Genomic DNA, 15,273 nt, shown 5'->3' with positions numbered 1-15,273 from the left:
ATTCTAACTCTTAGTAACCCTAATTTCAGTGAAAAACCTAGGATTACTTAATTTAACATAATATGACTTCAAGATTTTAAATTACTGAAGAGAATTTTGAAATTGAAACCACTTTTATGAAATTTTAAAAGGTCACAAGATTAAAATTATGGTAGGGGGCTGAATTTTCTTAAGATATTTATCTTTCTCTCAGATCTCTTCCTCCTCCATGCATGATTGCTTGCATATAGTCACTTCAATAGACACTAATAATTTATTACCTCCTTGTCTTACCCCAGGCAGGCTGCCCACAAGATTAATGAAGTTTTTTCTTCAAAGACTAATGATCCTTAGATTATGCAGATCCTCCCTATGGCTTCCAGAAGTTGGACTGACCAGAGAGAAGGCTGAGCAGCTTTGACCACCAGGGATTTCACCTTATGCAAACTTTTCTACTAAGCTATAGTCATGGCTATATAATAACCCACCATTGTTTCCCAGCTTGCTTTTCCATAGTAACCAGCAGTCACAAACACTATTGTGAAACCTAAGACTGGTCTTTGAGAGATTTTTCAGACTTTGCCTCTAACAGCCTGGACCAACTGATGCCAACTGTACCTGTGGCCCATGAGGGTAACTAAGGAACTGACTTGACTTGTATTGTGACTTCTCCATGGCCCAATAACTGATTTAGCACATGAAGACAGCTCTGACACCCCTATGGTTTCGTCCCAGACCAAATTAGCAACACCCATGCCTTAACCTTCTTCCCACCAAATTATCCTTAAAACCCTAGCCTCTGAATTCTCAGGGAGGCAGCTTTGAGAAATCTCCCATTCTCCTTCCGCAGTTCCCTTGTGATAATTAAAGTCTTTCTTTACTACCACACCTGCTGTCTCAGTGTTTGGCTCTATCTGGGCAGTGGATAAGAACCTGGTTAAATGGTAACAAAACTAGTTTTATTTATCAATGATTACTAAAGTCACGTGAACTAAAAGTCATTTGAGTCTAGTGGCCAACGCCATTTGGCCCTTTGGAGGTTCATCGAAAAATCACTGACATGAGGTATATGAATGGGAGAAAAGGCATATACATTTATTTAACATGTATACACAGGATCCTTCAGAATGAAGGCCCAACTCCCCAGTGAGTTTTACAAGCTTATATACCATCCTGGCAAAAACAAGTTATGGAAGGGGAGAGAAAACAAATGCTGTTGAGAGGATTACTAGGGAGAATGATTTACTTGTAAATAGTTCTTTTTGACAGTGGAAAGATCTGTTCAGGTGTGGTTGCGTTCTTGGTCTTACAGGGAGGGATGAAAAAAAATTTTTTTTTACCATCATGCTTTATGTCCATGTAAAGAAAAAACAATTTTTTTCTCTGCTGGGTCTGGACTTCAGGCAGATAAAGGAACTTCAGCTTCTTTGAGAGAGACCATGGGTGGTGGGGAGGTCAGAGAGGCCTTGATCAAGGCTTCTTCAGTTCAGCATGGCAATGCACCATATTTTGGGTATTTGTTTCTGAGCCCCAACATGAGCTGGCTTTTATTTTTCTGACAAAGTATTTTATTTAAGCACTTACTTTTCTATAAGCCAATTGATTAAAGCACTTTCATATATTTTGGTAGTGTAATATCTCATACAAGTGATACATACATATAGACATAAAGACACACAGAGGCAGATCTTATAGATTTATAAGATTCTTCACTCATCAATTTTCAAATCGTTTCTTTCCCACTTTTAGACTATCAATCATTCTTAAAGACATGACTCAGGTGAAACAAGGTAGAAAATTTACATATCAAAGACCCAGAACTTAGACTTAAACACCATTATCTGAAGACAAGATTTTGAGGGAAAGTGTCTTTTCAACTTAGCTTGTTTCTTAACTAGATTACTGACTTGAGGTTGGAGCCCTTTAATGAATAGGGCAAAGAAAGCATGCAGTTTTTAGGGCCTAAACCTTGCTTTTCTCAAATGCCCAAAGAAATGAGTAGGCCCCTGTAGTAATAACCAGTTACTATAAGGAACTGTCTCTCAGCTACCTCTAACGCTGTAACTCTCACTTGTGACTCACCAGTCATTACACTTGGCAAGATCAAGTCCTCAAACTTACAAAGTAATTTCTTGTATCCTCAAAATCCAAAGAGATCAAGTAATGCAATACAAAAGAGAACAGGGTTTTATACCTGAGAGGAATCTGTCTGCTTACAATTCTCGGGGTTCCATAAGAAAAAACAGAGGTTCAACCCCAAAAAGAAGTCTTTGATACCTTTTCTGTTTTCCTTAAGTGATCCCAGATTGTTAGAAATCCTTTTAAGATCTACTCATGTGGCATAAAGGATGGCAAGAAGGAGGGACAGACCGAAGTAAATGGACAAACACTGAGAAATCAGTCAACTGAGTTGTTTTACAAAGTGAGAGCAGAAGCCTTAAAACAATACATATGCATACACACATTGCCCAAATATCAGGTTTAACCAATTTGACTATAGAGTCTTTGACTTTTGACTATAGAGGTCTTTTAAAAAATATATCTCTCCTAATGGTAATTCCTCCTCAAGCTGTTTTATTTTGCTTGTGCTGCTGAGAGAGGAGGAAGGAAGAAACTGGTCAGGCAGACAGTTAGGGTGGCTCCTTGGTAAAACTCCTTCAAAGAACAGCCTGAAAATCACTGCAGGCCCCACATCCTTGAATGGAAATGTCTACTCTGAAACAAGATGAACAAATTCCACTCGTTTTTTGGCTCTGACTTTTCACCTACTTTACATATGCCTACCTTTCTGTGATTGGCCACAGGCCAAGTCTTCATTTACATATGGTGAATCATCACTTCAGCCCCTGATTGGTCCTGGGCCAAGCCTTCACCTCTACCTCCAACTGGTTCTCCAAGACAGCCTACAGATCAGTCAGCACATTCCTCCCCTTCCAGTCCATAAAAACCTGGGACTCAGTCTCATAGCTGGCAACCCTCTCAGGTCCCGCTCTCCACTGTGGAGAGCTTTCTTCTTTGGCTTTTTAAACTTTTGCTCCAACCTCACCATTGGTGTCCACACTCCTTAATTTTATTGGTCATGAGACAAAGAACTCCGGGTAATACCTCAGACGAAATGACTGCAACACTGCTAGGTGGGCTCCCATCACCAAACAGGCAGCCTGTAGAAGCAGACATCTTACTACAGTGGCTACTCACCACCCTTCCTTACAGCAGTATGATAGATGGTTATCAGTTAACAATTGCTCTAAACTCACCAGCATTTTCAGGGCATCCTCATTCTCATGCAGTGGTCCACAAATGTCTAAAAGGTGATCCACACCACTCCACATGGAATGGATGGCCATGCTGGGATTTCCCCCATGGATGCTACATACCCTTTTCCCATTTATTGATCTCTCAGCTTCTGGCCTGGCTCACAACATGTTCCATGGTGGGCAGGTCTGTATAAACCTGCCCCCAATAGTCTAAGGACACTGAGAGGCTGAAGAAAAAGGCTAAGATATCAATTTTCTCAGAAAGAAACATTTAATAGGAACTTAGGAAAAGAAGTCATGTCTGTGCCTCAGGCAGCAGCAAGACAAGATGGTGGGGCCCTGAACCATTACCCCCCATACTGCTAGGTTATATATCATAGGCAAAGGGTATATGTGATTCAAAAGGGATGTGTAGGACAATTGCTTAAGGGCAGGACTTATGGTAAGTACAATAATATCAAGATTCTTTTGATCTAATGGCAGGATTTATGGTAAATACAGGCTGTTACACAAGGAGTAGTAGACAAAATAGAAATCTTGGCAGCATTCCAGGGAGTGGGTTTAATTAGAAGTCAACAAGGCAGATTAAGCATCCAAGATGAAGTGGCTTTTCCCTCCACACTCAATTTTTTTAATGCAAAAGAAAAAGAAGAAAATGTTTAGCAAACTAGGATTAGAAGGGAATTATCTCAACTAGATGAATTTGATACAGAGCATCTACAACAAAATCCTACAGCTAACATTAGACTCAATGACAAAAGACCAAATGCTTTTCCTCTATGATCCTGAACAAGGCAGGGATGTTCTCTTTACTATCTTTCATCTTTTTTCTTTTTGAGATGGGGTCTCACTCTATTACCCAGGCTGGAGTGCAGTGGTGAAAACACCACACACTGTAGCCTTGACTGTTGTGGGAATCAGGAGACTGGAGAGACCGATAGGTGGAACAGGAGGATTTTTTTTAGTGCACTCAGACCCAGTGGATTTACATCCAAAATTCGGGCCCAGAACAAAGACAGCACTTGACTTTTACACACACGTCTAAAAGAGGGTGGGCTAGCTTGAAACAAGCTTACAGTGGCATGAAGCATAGTGGCATGAAAGCAAGGATACAGAGGCAGAACAAAGGCAGTTAATCAAATTGTGACAGGTGCATAACTCAGGATTACATGCGACTCTTGCTATGCGGCCCAGATGGCTGTTATCTAGGCTTGCTCTAGTGCCTTGCATGGGCTTATCTCATAACTCTCACTATGGTGCCTAGATGGCTGCAGCCCAGGCCTGCTGAGGCATGTCTTATAACCTTCAATGTGCTGCTCAGATAAAAACAGAACACTTGAAGTTATTAGTTACAGAAAGCAGGAATCTATAACATTATAAAACTTGCAGAGCAAGGTACAATCACATGGAGGGGGTTAGGATTCAAGGGGGAAGTTTCCTTATACTAAATGAGACAGGAAAATGTATTTTCCTTATCCTTATGTTGAGAGAGTGCTGAGAGAGTCTCCAGATCACATTCTTTTGAGCTCTGGCTTCTTAGATAATGTTATTGAGACTTCACCTGGGTCCAGGCTTTGCCTGTTACTGCCTTTAGGATGAGTCAGCCTAATATAGAAAGCTTGTTTTTCTCTTTTTAATTTTATTTTTCTTTCTTTAATTTCCTGCCTCATGACCTCCTGGGCTCAAGCAAACCTTCTGTCTCAGCCTCTCAAGTAGCTGGGACCACAGGGGTGCATCAAAACACCTGGCTAGTTTTTTTAATTTTTATTTTTTGTAGAGATGGGGTCTCGCCTCAACACAGTACTGGAAGTTCTAACTACTGTAACAAATCAAGAAAAATAAATAAGGCATAAAGTTTGAAGTGCAGAAAATAAAACTATTTCCAGATGACATAATTATCTACATACAAAATCTCTAGGAATCTTTAAAAATTTCCTAGAAGTAATAAATGAATTTAGCAAAGTCACACACAAAAATCAATCACATTTCTATCTACTAACAATGGACAGGCAGAATCAAAATAAAAAACACAAAACTGTTATCCTAATAGGTATATTGCAAGATGCACACAGCAAGTCAATACACAAAGACACCAGGTGGCTTCTGAGAAAGAGGTTTAATCCTAGGGCTGCCAAATGAGAAGATGAGAGGAAATCTCAAATCTGTCTCTCTGGGGCATATGGGGATAGGGTTCCTAAGGGTTTTGGAGTGGGATAAAGTGTAGAGATTGAAGAGTGCAGGGTGATGTCATGGGACAGAGAGATGAAGAAACTGTGTTTTCATGCTGATTAGTTTCCTTTCTGGGGGTCTTCAAACTGGTTGGCATCAGCTGTTTTGCTGGAGTTTAGAATGTGAAAAACATCTTAAGCAACCCTTAAACAAAAGCTTTATGATTCTAGGGTCAGAAATCCTATCTATAGGAACAATGGGGATGCAAATGGTCAGTGTCTAGTGACTTTCAGTTACAAGGAAGTGGGTCAAAGTGCAGAGTGATTAATGCTTAATTATAACTATATTTCTGTCCAGAATTCTTGGTAATCCTGGACAGGCGCAGTGGTTCACGCCTGTAATCCCAGCACTTTTGGAGGCTGAGGTGGGCGGATCACAAGGTCAGAAGTTTGAGACCAGCCTGGGCAACATGGTGAAACCCCGTCTCTACTAAAAATACAAAAATTAGCCGGGCGTGGTGGTGCACGCCTGTAACCTCAGCTACTCAGGAGGCTGAGGCAGGAGAATCACTTGAACCCAGAAGGCGGAGGTTGCAGTGAGCCGAGATGGCACCACTGCACTCCAGCCTGGGTGACAGTACAAGACTCCATTTCAAAAAAAAAAAAAAAAAAAGAATTCTTGGTAATCCTGTGAAGATGGCTTCAAAGCCATTTACAATCGCTCCAAACAAAATAAAATACTTAAGTATAAGCTTAATAAAATATTTTAACTATGCTGAAAAGTACAAAATGGTAATGAAATGAATTAAAGAAAACCAAAATTAAATGGAAGGACATGCTGTGCTCATAGATTGGAAGACAATGTATTAAAGATTTCAATTCTCCCCAAGTTAATCTATAGTTTTAATGCAATGCCTATCAAAATGTGAGCAAGATTTTTTGCAGACATAAACAACCTTTATTCTAAAATTTGTATGGAAAGTCACATGCACTAAAATAGCTAAAACAATCTTGACAATGAAGAATAAAGTGGGAAGAATTACTCTGTTTGATTTTAAGGTTTATTTCATTGCTATGGTAGTCAACCCAGTGTAGTACTGGCAAAGGAACAGACACATAGATCAATGGAACGGAAGAGAGATCCACAGAATAGAAACACATCCACACCAATATACTCAACTGGTTTTTGACAAAGCTTCAAATGCAACTGAGTAGAATGATGGTCTTTTCACCAGTTGGTGCTGGAGCAACTGGATACCTATCAGGAGAAAAAAAAAATGGACCTCAATCTAATCTTCACATCTTATGCAAGAATTAATTTGAAAATAATCAAAGACTTAAATGTAAAATGTAAAACTGTAATAATTTTAGCAAAAATAGGTAAAAACCTTTAGCATCTAGGGCTAGTGGTATAATTCTTAGCCCTAACATGGAAAACACATGTCAAAAATGCAAAAATTGATAAATTTGACCTTATCAAAATTTAAAACTTTACTCTGTGAAAGCTCATGTGAAGAGAATTAAAAGACAAGTTATAGATGGGGGAATATTTTAAAATCACATATCTGACAAAGGACTAATATCTAAAATATATAAAGAACTCTCAAGACTCAACGAGTCAAACAATCCAACTGATGCAGAATTTTTGTTCCTTAGTTCAGCTAAAACTGTGTTCTTGTCATATGACAGGAAAGATTAAGCACATGGACACACTGAAAGGTGAGGGGAGCAGAATGTATTGGGCGAAAAGGAAAAAAGAAAAAAAAATACTCAGCAAAGTGAGAGGAAGTCTTGTCAATAGGCTCCCACCTCACAGACTGGATACCAGGCCACCTCACAGATTGGATACCAGGCCACCACATATAAGCTCAAGAGGCCAGGTTCCTCCTCACTGCACAGGGCACAAACTTCCTATGGCTCCACCCCATCTTCCCAGTGCACAGGCGAGTACAGACCATTGCGGGCATGCCCAGACAAAACGCTAGTCAGGTTCTCTCATCTGCACAAAAGCATCTGGTGTAAACACTTGTGGGGCAAGTGGGAGGGTCTCCCGGGACCTCCCTTATCTGTCTCCTGCATCTATGACAATTAGAAATGGGCAAAACATATGAAGAGACATTTCACCAGAGGTGATATACAGATGAAAATATCTTCAACATCATTAGCCAGCAGGGGAATGCAAATAGATATCACTAAACATCTATCTGAATGGCTAAAATTTCAAAAGTGACAACATCAAATTTTGGCAAAGACGTGCAGAAACTGCATTACTTATACGATGCTGGTGGAATGTAAAATGATGTAGCCACTCTGAAAAAATGTTTGGAATTTTCTTACAAAACTAAACATGTAATTACCATATAACCCAGCAGATGTACTACTCTTGGTTATTTATCCCAGAGAAATAAAAACTTAAGTTCACATTAAAAACTTGTACATGAATGTTATTTCATAACAACTTTTTGAGACAGAGTCAGGCTGGAATGCAGTGGTGTGATCTCAGCTCACTGCAACCTCCACCTCCTGGGTTCAAGCAATTCTTGTGCCTCAGCCTCCCAAGTAGCTGGGACTACAGACATGTGCCACCACACACAGCTAATTTTTGTATTTTCAGTAGAGATGGGTTTCACCATGTTGTCCAGGCTGGTCTTGAACTCCTGGACTCAAGTGATCCACAGGTCTTGGCCTCCCAAAGGATTACAGGTGTGAGCCACTGCACCCAGCCTGCAATTTTAAAATAATAGCTGAAAACTGGAACTAACTACCCCAGATACCTTCAACAGCTGCTACTCATTCTCTGTTGGTCTCTGGTCTCTGTAGATAGATAAAACTAGTTTTTTAAAAAAGCATTTCTCAATTCATTGCACATGACCTGTGCACTGGATTATAACCAGCTGTCCATCAAACTCCATTGCCTCACCAAACGAAAATGAAGCTAGATCCACTTGTGAAAAAGGTACCAGGCAGGAGTAACTTTGGCAGAGAAGAGTGTTTTGTTGGACAAGTTCTTAGAGACAGACTGCAATTTTTCAACCACACAGAAATGATCCAGTCCTCCTCTAGTGTTCTGTTGACACCAAGCAATAGATGAAGGTCTCTTTTATTTAAAGTCATGATCCCAGGGAGGTTATCTGTACTCTGTGTGTGCTACTCCTGGAAGACACAAAAAGCTGGGGTGATACTACCAGTAAAAGTACTGGCCAGGTGTGATGGCTCACACCTGTAATCCCAGCACTTTGGGAGGCTGAGGTGGGCAGATCACCTGAGATCAGGAGTTCAAGACCAGCCTGGCCAACATGGTGAAACCCCATCTTTACTAAAAATACAAAAATGTGCTGGGCATGGTGGCTCGCACCTGTAATCCCCAGCTACTTGGGAGGCTGAGGCAGAAGAATCACTTGAACCCGGGAGGCAGAGGTTACAGTAAGCCAAGATTGTGCCACTGCACTCCAGCCTGGGCAACAAGAACAAATCTCCACCTCAAAAAAAAAAAAAGTCAAGTGTCGGCATAAACAATATACTGACTATATATGTAATTATATATAATAATAAATATATAGTACATCAATATAGCAATACATTGTATATCTATGTTTTTATATCATTCTATTCTATTTATAGTATATATTATATAATACATATAATTATATAAATTTATGATTTATATTATACATATTGTATAATACTATATAATATTCTATTGCACAATATTATATATTATATATACAATGTATTCATATGATAGATTGGTCACACTATAATTAAATACATAATACTGAGTGATATATGAAGGATCTGGTATTAATAGTTGGGAGGTTTACTGTTTAGTCAGGTTTTTTGAGCCCCTCCTGTGTACTATGTATTATAGGAACTATCATTTCTGCTTTGGGTTTATAGTCAAGTTGGAATTCCACCAGGTTTGGGTAATCAAACTACAAAAAACTGATTTAAAAAACAGACTGCTAATTTAAACAATTTAAGAAAGGGTATGATTTCATTTGTTGTTTTTGACCTTTTTATTTTGTATAAAGAGGCTCTACAAACAGAGAATCCTTCCCAAATTATCAGTTGTGTTCATTATATTAAAAACCCACATTATTATTAATCCTTTGTGGCTATTAAGTAGTAGCAGTTAAACAAATGAAATAAATATACACTTGTTTTTTTAATAGCTCTTTTGTCAGGAAATTTTTTTTTGTGGTGAGAAGCCACAAGGATCTGCTAGTTCAGAGACTTCTTCAATCAGCAGACAGAAGCAGCCATCAGTGAACTTCTAAATGACAACCTTAAATCCATGAAACAAAGCAAAGGAAATGGGCCTATACTAAGACTGAGGCATGGCAATCCTTACGAATTTCGATAAAGTGCAGCTAAAGGTAATAGGACTAGCAAGTATATTTTTTTGATGAATCAAACCACATTTCTTGACCTGAACAGTTTATATTAGGTTTCCTGTAAAGGATAGTTCAACTCTCCAAACAGAAAATAAGCACATCCCATTGGAAAGAGAAATACAGTACTGACGATTGAGTTAGGACTGGTCACTTGATCCTTCTATGAGCCTTTTTAAAAAACCATACACAAATTAAGTTAAACACTTTTTTTTTTGGCCAGGCGCGGTGGCTCACGCCTGTAATGCCAGCGCTTTGGGAGGCTGAGACAGGCAGATCACCTGAGGTCAGGAGTTCAAGACCAGCCTGGCCAACATGGTGAAACCCCATCTCTACTAAAAATACAAAAATTTGCCGGGCATGGTGGCAGGCGCCTGTAATCCCAGCTGCTTGGGAGGCTGAGGCAGGAGAATCGCTTGAATCCGGGAAACAGAGGTTGCAGTGAGCCAAGATTGCACCATTGCACTCCAACCTGGGGGACAAGAGCGAGACTTCGTCTCAAAAAAAAAAAAAAAAAGTTAAACATTTTTTTCATCTACTACTTCAGAAAAATTGTAGTAAAATTGAGTGATGTAAGACTTATAAATGACTTTAATATCCCTTGTTTAAAAACAAAGTATTATTAACCATGTGAAAGTTAGGACTGTGGGTGCTTTTATTTTTAAGCAAATGTGAATATTAAACTTTGTGCAAAACAGCGAAAAATGAAGACAGTCTATTTCTCATAGTATGTCAAGAATAAGAACATATGTCATTGAAACAATTTTACCTTTCAAAAAGAAAGGTAGATCAAAAATCTCAAACAGTGAGACAGTTTTTCTCAAACTTTAGTATACATAGGAATCACCAGGAGCTCTTTTTAAAATGCAGATTTTGACTCAGTATTTCTGGGGCCATTTCTTTTAACTAGCTCCTAGGCAATGCCAGATGCTGCTGGTCCAGAGACCACACTTAAGTAGCAAGAATCTCAGACATCTATTATTCAACTAATTAAGTGATTTCATATGTTATACTCTTTGATACAGTGAGATTCAATGAAACCACATCATTCAGCTAGACCTATTAGTCTTCCAAAGTACAAAGATAAATTTTACAGCTTTTAAATGTTAATGGAAAAATGTTAAGAAATGGACATATAAACTGAAAATATTTCAGGGTTTTTATAAAACTTCTGGAAAACCCAAGTTTATTACCTCATATACACAAAATCTTTAGAATAACAATGAAGAAAAAACTTTATTTCAAAAATATAATTTAGATTTAAAAAATTAAATTGAAATTGAGAGCACTATAGGATCAATAAAGTACTAACAGTCAAAAACAATTAAAAGGAATTATGAAAATAAATTATTTTCAAAACTCTATGACAGGTTTTAAACAGGTGAGCTGCCACTAAATAATATGGAAAAGATGTCATTCAGCAGGCAGGCTCACTCACTAGGCACTCCAGCTGAGGGACAGAGGACCCATAAAAACTCTTGTGGTAGCCAATAAGTAAAGTGCAGACTATGGTGGGGATACTCACTTTGGCTATAGAGAAAGAGGACTGTCCAGTTTCAAGACCTGATTTAAAAATCAGATTATTGTAATCAAGACATCTTTCATATTTTGAAAGCTTCAGATGCTCATACTTACATGAGGGGTTTAGTATACTCAGTGAGATAGTCTGGATGTTTGTCCCTCCAAATCTCATGTTGAAATGTGATTCCCAACGCTGAAGGTGGGGCCTGGTGGGATGTGATTGGATCATGGGAGTGGATCCCTCATGAATGGCTTAGCACCATCTCCTTGGTGATGAGTGAGTTCTTGCTCTGTTAGCCCACAGGAGAGATGGTTGTTTAAAAGAGTCGGGCCCTCCCCATCATTCTCTTGCTCCCACTCTAGCCATGTGACATGCTGGCTCCGCTTCACGTTCCACCATAACTGTAAGCTTCCTGAGCCAAGCAGGAAGCTGAGCCAAGCAGGCTTCCTGAGCCAAGCAGGAGCCAAGCAGATGTTGGCACAATGCTTCTCATACAGCCTGCAGAACTGTGCGCCAATTAAAACTCTTTTCTTTATAAATTACCCAGCCTCAGGTCTTCCTTTATAGTGATGTAAAAATGGCCTAATATGCATGTGTTCATGTCTCTAGTTTACATGTTGTTTGCTCCAAACCAATGGTCTCACATATATCCATTAGTGTACTACCAATGAATAAAGTTTTATCATCAATGTAGAATTTTGTAAATTGGCATTTTTCATTTTTTCAGATATGTTCTTAACATATAAAATCATATTTTTAATTATCTATGTTATCTAAAATAGAACACTGAAATGAGAAAAACTTTACTATACATTATGTATGGTTCTTATCACCATACTGTGGATATCCATGTCTACAGAAACAATGACACAAATGAATTCATCTAACCCTCTTTAAAAATATATAGTTTTCCATTTTAATACCACTAACTGTGGTACAGGATTTAGTTTACAGTGTTTGTAGGTCTGGGGAGGTATTAGGACTCCACACTCAGATAATCAAACAGACTATTCAATTTAGATGGGACTTTGTATACCATCTCTAGATTATACACAGCCCTTGCTCTAAAACATATTAGGACAGAATGACATGCTTATTTCTATTCCTGGACCAGAGTTTCATTTTTAAATGCAGAAAAGAAGAGGGAATTCAGAGTTTAAAAATTTGAGAGGTAGAGGGTAAGATCTAAACCAAAGTACTCGAATACCTTAGGCAGCAGATCAGTCAATAAGGCTTCTTGGTTGCACTTGTTTATTTCAGAGAAAATAGAACAGGTAGTATATATAGTTAATTTTGACCATATGTGTAATCAATCATAAAGGAAATAATTTACTAAAAACTTATTGTATGCCAGGCACTACTCTAAATAATTTCTATTTATTTCATTTAACCCTTTAATCATCCTGTGCACTAGGAATTGCTGTCATTTGCTATATGAAGAACAATGTTGGCTTTAAATTCCTAATCACCCTAACAATATATATATTATAAACTATTAAGAAAAATAATAAAATTTACACTAAGAACAATTTTTGCAAATTGATGTTGTATTCTTTTGAGGTATAATCTACAGTAAATAAAATGCATAGATATGAAGAATACATTTCAGTTGGTTTGGCAATTGTATACACTATGTAACTGCCAGCCCAATTAAGAAAAGAACATTCCCATCACTTCTGAAAGTTTCCTCATGTTCCCTTCCGGTCGATCCAGCAATCCATCCCCCTACTTGCTGCCCCAATAGTGACAGACTCTATTATTATTTTTATTTACCGTACCTTATTTTCCCTGTTCTGAAATTTCACATACATACAGTAAGTACTCTTGTATATCTGGCTTCTTTTGCTTTGCATAAAATGTTTGAAGCTCATTTACATTTCGTGTGAGTCAAAAGTTCTTTCATTTTCTTTCTTAATAGTATTGTACTGCATGAATATACCACAATTTATTTATTCATTCTTCTGTTTATGGGTATTTAATAGTTTCCAGTTTCTGGCTATCATGAATAAAGCTACTGTGAACATTCTTGTATGAGTCATTTTATGGACATATATTTTTATTTTCTTTGGGCAAATCCTAAGGTTGAAATTGTTGACTAATTAACTGTAAAAGAACTGCCAGGCCATTTTCTATTGTGAACATACCAATTATACTCTGACTATTAATGTACAAGAATTCCCGTTGCTTCACATAATCAAGTATTATTCACATAATCAAGTATTATTCACATAATCAAGTAGTATTGTTAGTCTTTAAAATTTTCCCCATTCTAGTGAGAGTGAAATGGTATTTCATTGTGATTTGAATTAGCTTTCCCCTGATGACTAACAATGTTGAGACCTTTTCATGTTTTTTAGCAGTGCATATACCTTCTTTGAGGAAATGTCTTTTCAAGTCTTTTGCCCATTTCACATGACAAATGGCTATTTGGAATACATATTTTAAAGTGTATTTAAAATATATATTATATTCTTTGAGGTAAAATATTTCAAAATATATATTCCAGATAGTCATTTGTCATGTGCATATATAGAGTAAAAATTTTTCCCAGTCTGTCATTTATGTTTTCCTTTTGTATCAGTGTCTTTTGATAGAAGACTTTAGTTCTGATGAAATTCAGTTTATCAAATTTTTTTCTCTTATGATTAGTGGTTTGTTGGTTTGTTTCCTACAGAATTTCTGCTTACCCTGAAGTCACTGAAATAGTTTTCTGTGTTATCTTTTAGAAGCTTCACAGTTTTAGCTTTTCTGTTCAGTAGTTCTTTTGGGAAAACCCTCAAACCATGTTTTTCCTCTGCTCACATACCACAACGACAATCATCAACACAGAAGAAAACATCTGTGACCAAATGTGTGGAGGTTTTCCCCCACACGCCAAGCAGCACACACCAGCTGGGTGTCCTCCATTTCAATTCTGACACTGTCTACCTGGAGATAGTGTCACATCCCACAGGTTGAGGATCAGTCCTCAAGAATGCCCACTGCCAGCCCCTGCGACCTTCACTCCTGCCGCAAGTTCAGGCCTCTGGAACTTCTTTTTAATTAATTTATTTTTTTGAGACAGAGTCTCGCTCTGTCACCCAGGCTGGAGTGCAGTGGCGTGATCTTGGCTCACTGCAACCCTCACCTCCCAGGTTCCAGTGATTCTCATGCCTCAGCCTGGGATTACTCAGTAGCTGGGATTACTGACATGCACTACCACGCCCCGCTAATTTTTTGTTTTTTTTTAGTAGAGATGGGGTTTCGCTATGTTGGCCAGGCTGGTCTCAAACTCCTGGCCTCAAGTGACCTGCCCGCTTCGGCCTCCCAAAGTGCTGGGATTACAGGCGTGAGCCACTGTACCCGGCCTGGAACAGATCAGCTTCAAGTTGGGGTTCCCACAACTCTCTCTTTGGGTTCGGTTAATTTGCTGGAGCAGTTCACAAAACTCAGATAAACACATTTACTGGTTCATTATAAATGATATTACAAAGGATACAGATGAAGAGACACGCAGAGCAAGGTACAAGGGAAGGGGCGCGGAGCTTCCATGCCCTCTCTAGGCAGGACACCCTCTAGGAAATTCCATGAGTTCAGCTATCTGGAAGCTCTCTGAACCCAGTCCTCTTGGGTTTTTATGGAAGCCTCATGACATCAGCATTTCTTCCCCCAGAGTACAAGGCAGGATTCTCTCTGGAATGAAGGTCTTATGACCCACAATCAGAAAGTTGAGGGAAAATTAGAGTCCTGCCTTGGGGCAGGTGAAAGGAAAGTTAGAGAAAGTCAGAGAGATTCTGTCTCCTGAGGCCTGCCCCTGAGGCCTAACACACTCAAGATTATAACAAAATCTGTAACAAGGGCTATAGAAGTTATGAACCAGGACCATGGATGAAAACATATATATGTATAATAACACCACAGTACTGATATTCACCTTGAATTAATTTTTGCATATGGTATAAAGTTTGCATATGGTA

At 38.5% G+C, this 15,273-nt stretch overlaps 1 long non-coding RNA gene across 3 annotated transcripts in view; it reads right to left on the bottom strand.

The window, feature by feature from the left end:
• The window catches only part of LOC129136723 (uncharacterized), a 111,034-nt gene that overhangs the window by 90,852 nt on the left and 4,909 nt on the right, over positions 1-15,273 (bottom strand). For all 3 annotated transcript variants that reach the window (XR_010150665.1, XR_010150664.1, XR_008538671.2), the window contains exon 2: positions 6,585-6,662. This is a non-coding gene — a long non-coding RNA (uncharacterized LOC129136723). The remainder of the gene's footprint in view (positions 1-6,584; positions 6,663-15,273) is intronic.

Source organism: Pan troglodytes, chromosome 14 (genome assembly GCF_028858775.2).
Source record: "Pan troglodytes isolate AG18354 chromosome 14, NHGRI_mPanTro3-v2.0_pri, whole genome shotgun sequence".
Taxonomy (NCBI): domain Eukaryota; kingdom Metazoa; phylum Chordata; class Mammalia; order Primates; family Hominidae; genus Pan; species Pan troglodytes.
The sequence above is the reverse complement of the archived record's forward strand: the minus strand, read 5'-3'. Positions and strand labels throughout refer to the sequence as shown.